We start from the raw sequence: 5,561 nt of genomic DNA, 5'->3' as shown, positions 1-5,561 counted from the left end.
GCTATTTGTGTTTTCAGGTTTTCTTCGATCAATTTAGCGTTTTTACAACAATTGGGATCTCAGTAGCCTTGCGAGCACGGCAAGGATTGCCAACTGGGATGGCGAGCTCGTTTCTCGTTCCGGTCTAGAATGTTTTTAGGTTTGACAGTGTTGACACACTCTCGACTCCTGAGCATAGTGTATCCATTGTAATTACCACACAATATATATATATATATATATATATATATATATAATATATATATATATATATACTCATGCAATTGGGACAGAGAAGTTTTAAATTAATGGCTGAGGAAATGCTAATAGAATACTAAGTTGAAAAAGCAGGCCAAGTTCCAGTTGAAATTTAGAGGCAATGAAGCAGAAGAAGACAAAAAAGATATAGAGTTTTAAAGTTAAATCTGCATTGACCAAAAATATACATGCAAATAAAATGCATGGAAGTTTTGATAGAAAAGTAAAGGAAATTTGGAACGAAGATTACTATTTAATAAATAGTTCCTTAGTGACCCATAATAGAGTGAGGAATACAGTTAAACCTCCATGAGTCGATGTTCTATGACTCGATATCGACTCATGGAAGCAAATTATGCTATATTAAAAATATTTTCTGGGCTATGTGATGGTCCCTTCAAACAGCTTCCCGAGGATTTTTATTCCACATTCGATATTTCCATGAGTCGATGGTCCTCAATATCGACTCATGGAGTTGACTGTATATCCCTTATGTCGTTCGTAATTTTGATTGTATATGCGACTTATTAGGCCTGCGTAAACCTCATGTCTCATCTGAGCGCCGTTGTGTCAGGTCTGTTTAGGGTCCCACCCAACACCAGAACTTGGCTTATGCACTTTGTGAACGCGGTCGCTTAGGGAGCCTGCTTGCAGATACATGTAGCTTTTATTGTCACTGTAAAACCCCACCACATCCTAGACAGGTAACTCGCAGTTGTACTGAGAGGTATTGTCAAGCCCTCGGACATAGTTCCTGCCCCTGCTGCCCTCACTACCTTTAAACGAGTAACAAAAGAGTTTTACATTTTGTATTGATAAGCTTTTTATCTTATCTAACGATGACATGTTCATGATAGAACTTGAGGCGAAAGTAGAATTGATAGTTCCGTTAGGATACGGCAGGCATGAAGAATGTCCATCATAAATATTGCCTCCGCTCGCTTATCATCGACTTATAAAAACATCTTCATGCTCTCGTATCCTAACGGAACTATCAATTCATACTTTCGCATCTAATTCTATCATGAACAGTAAGTCTAAGTTTGAAGATGATATTAGCATTTCCATATCATTGTGAATCGTTTAACTTCGCGTAGAAGAATACAATCAAATCATTAATTGGTGTCATTCTTCTTTTAACAATATATCAATTAAACATTTTGATAATAATTATCTACCTTGAAATATTTAGAAATAGAAATATCATTTTATAATCGAAATAGAAAAGTGATTTCATTACTACGTGAATCAAAACAAACACCCATTTGTTTTCTATTTGTTCCCATCAAATCTAATCCAGCAAAAATTAATTCTCTAATTGAAAATGCCACCTGCATGCTACAGCGCTTGTCGTGCTTGTCATTGATAAGGAAATATTTTAATTCCTTTAATGGATTCATTTGCATCGAAGTGCTCATTCCCATCACGTGTTAATTTGCAAATATATCTACATAACATCAACGTACAAATTCACAGCCATTCGTGCATCTGTCAACTTCCGCAAGCGCTTACAGCTGATACCGACGTATGTCACGTATTACCACTTGTTTGTACGGAAAGTTATCACTTCATCGGCCCCCACAACAAATAGCCAGCGATAAACCTCTCGCAATGCTGCATTGGCGGCCACGCACCATACACACACACCGCCGCTTCAACATCTATCGCGCGTATACGCGCAAACGTCATGGATTACTGTCATCTGTTTCGCCGTTCCCCGTGAGTCAAGGCTGCTGATGATGCCGATTCGTCTTCTGGGGGATTCTGGTCACAGCACCTCGTCATAATAACGAGTGCTAAATTAATGAAATCCACACATTTTTTGCGTTTAGATGGCATTGTAGAACAGAGGGAACTTTCACATGACTCATTCCAGTATGAGCGAGTTATAAGCTCAGGAAGTGTCGTTCAATGAAGGTATCGAGTGTGGCCTCTGCTGTTCTTTTCAGGGTTACTGATAAAATGTATACAAACAAACAGTCGAGGAGGCAGATGCGGAAACATGTGACACAGTGTGAGGAGCGTGCTTGTGACAGAGGTATTTCTCTGATGCTCTGTGACAGTTGTCACTACGAGTTCGGGAATGGATTTCCTTAAATTAATTCATAATGATTATTTCAGATAATTTAGTTTAGTCTATTGAACGCTGAGTTAATTTTACTTGTTATTCTTTGATGAAAGCCATGACCATTCCAGATTCAGTCCATGGACACACAAATACATACGCTATAAGATCAAACAAAAGAAGACCAAAATTTCATCCCCAAAAATTCCAATCGATCATTACTGACCTGTCCTTCAGCTTGACGTACTCAAATGCACAAAGTGACATAATTACTCTCATTACCAATGATGAACAACTTACATAACTTGTCTCAGCATTTTGCTGCTATTTTCGGTCTAAATAATCCCCAAAATTCTGCAAGGTTGCTGCGATCTGGCACCAATTTTGCACTCCACAAAGAAGAAAAATCGCACTCACTCGCGTGAAGCAGATTCCAACTTTTCTACGACCGTTCCTGTGAAGAGCAACTAGCTACTTTGCTATCCACCACCGCACTCGCTGAACCTTCGATCCAATCGAAGCCGTGTCACCCGCGCGAATCACAGGACCTTCAGGATCACCAGCAAAATCTGAAAATTTGCGCTGAAACGACGCGAAACCAAACTCACCGTACCGTTCTACTTTCTGTCTGGCGGCCGTGTTCTCGGCTTGCGTTGTCCAACCCGCCTGCTTGATATATCAATGAAGGGCGAAACGCTCCCCATTCTCGGAAGAGTTCAATCCTGCTATGAATGCCAACCGCCGAGCAATTGAGGTAACGGCGTATATGTGCGAAATCACTCTCGCGAGCGGGCGAACGGTAGTTATCCATCCTCGTTGTCATCCATAACCTCAACATCATCAGTCAGAACAGAGTTTCGCAGAACCGGTCCGAGTTGGTTTTACCAGCTGTCAGCTGGTTGGCTTCTCCGTTCGCGAAAAGGGGTTCCTAGGAGGTGCCATAGCATCACGGGGCTCAATCCCGTTCATTGAAAACTTGTTTGTTTTTGCGGTTTTCCGTTTGGGTACCTGTTTAGGCAAAATGCGTAAGAATATTCATAAAGTTGGTGTTTTTAGCAGCTTTGCGAGTGCAATATTGGCGCCCAACAAAATAGAATGGGAATAGAGTTTCACTAACTGTCAAGAACGTCATTGCATTGAGGAGTTATTGCAACATAAATGCCATCCTATGTAGTAGACTTTACAAACAGACTAACTTAAGAGCCACGCAATGAATATTTTTGCGTGTTTTGACAGTTTTCCATGAGAAAACTGTCAAACGTACATTTAGTAAGATAATTTTCTGAACATTGAACTCTTGCGATTAGGGAGAAGGGTAACTGCATTGATCGATTTCTTCTCATCGATGTTTTCTCCTCTTCAATGCTGCGAGTTTCATTTTTTTGTTTGGGGTGATAAAGGACTAACCAAAATTCCAAAATCCAAGCCTCGGCCCATTCCCCTTTGATCCCAATAAAAAAAAGGCTCTAATGATCGCTCGATAACACCTGCAGAGAAGACAAGGAGGAGGAGTTAGAGGTCACAGCTGACGAATTGATGCTATATCAAATCATCAAAAAATGATCAACGCTAAAATCTCCCAGCCACCTGGTGATAATCATCAACAATTACCTGTCGGCAAGGACATTCCGGATCTCAATCAACGGAGCGAATTCCAATGCGCACAATATCGTCACAGGCGTCCTTATGACAGTAGAAACTGGGTAATATGCATCCCGTGGAAACGACCTTTTGGCATTTTTGTGTACATTTTCGGCAGTTTTTCCAGAGTGTTCTACAGCGCATGTAGTTAGGACCTCGAATCACAATCCAGTAGTACACATTCTTGAAAATATTCCTGAAACGTCGCCAAAATGCCCAAAGGTTTTCCCTGGGGTACATATTACCCTAGTTATCCCTATCCTCGGCCCCTGTTTCAACTCGTTCGCCTGTCATGCTAGAATATCCGAAGGCGAGTCAGGAATAAGCCGAACTGAACGAAGTACTACCGAATGCGGGCGGACACACTAAGTTCGCACAATCCTAACAAGCTTCTAATAAACTTTTTTCTATGGACTACCAACAATCCATCAACCTTGGAAAATCTCTAGGTAGGGTAAATGACCCAATAGTGGAGGAACTAAGCACGTTCCACCACGGTTTGTTCGCATGCACAAAAGCTATAATTTATTTCGCTTACCTAAATTGTGCATTCGAAAGCTCCTCTTTCATATTTTTAGTAGAAAGTATTCCGATGGCAGCAGCTCCTGTCATTATTACCTAAAATGAATATTCCAATTATTAATGCAATGTTCCAATAGTTGCGATATTTTCTAATTCGTGTTCCTATAGTTGCGAATCCCATTGTTTTCATACGGGACTCGCAACTATGGGAACACTACCGCAACTATTGGTACAAGGCAGAGAAAAAATTATAGTATTTCAGTGATATTTTACCGATATTTTAGTAAATCCAAAACAGTTTTCAACTCTTTCACTAAATGACAGGTCAACTAATTGATAAACAATGTGGGTTGCTGCGTTATTTGCGTATGTTTGATAAAAACTACACTATCGCAACAATAGGAACACCCACGACTATCGGATCAGTTACCCTATGTCATTGAAAATTACTTCCCGGAATCCACAAGACATATCACTAGCTTCACGTAAAATAATTATTCATTAGGACATCCAGAGATCTTCTCGATCAGCAATTGGACATCTGATTAACTTTGAAATCCCATTTCTCTGATACACAGTTTTATGTCAGCTAATAAAAGTTTAGTGTTCGATAGCCGTGCCCTTCGCTCTTGACGAATTGTATTTTCGCTCAGCTTTTATGCATTAAATCAAAGACATAATAAATAATTTATTTATTATTCAGACTAAGGCCGAAGTGGCCTGTGCGGTATATAAGAGTCTTCTCCATTCGGTTCGGTCCATTGCTACAGGTCGCCAACCACGCAGTCTACGGAGGGTCTGCAAGTCATCTTCCACCTGATCGATCCACCTTGCCCGCTGTGCACCTCGCCTTCTTGTGCCCGTCGGATCATTGTCGAGAACCATTTTCACCGGGTTACTGTCCGACATTCTGGCTACGTGCCCGGCCCACCACAGTCGTCCGGTTTACGCGGTGTGAACGATGGATGGTTCTCCCAGCAGCTGATGCAACTCGTGGTTCATTCGCCTCCTCCACGTACCGTCCGTCATCTGCACCCCACCATAGATGGTACGCAGCACTTTCCTTTCGAAAACTCCAAGTGCGCGCTGGTCCTCC

This window comes from Armigeres subalbatus, chromosome 1, assembly GCF_024139115.2.
Source record: "Armigeres subalbatus isolate Guangzhou_Male chromosome 1, GZ_Asu_2, whole genome shotgun sequence".
NCBI lineage: Eukaryota > Metazoa > Arthropoda > Insecta > Diptera > Culicidae > Armigeres > Armigeres subalbatus.
The sequence above is the reverse complement of the archived record's forward strand: the minus strand, read 5'-3'. Positions refer to the sequence as shown.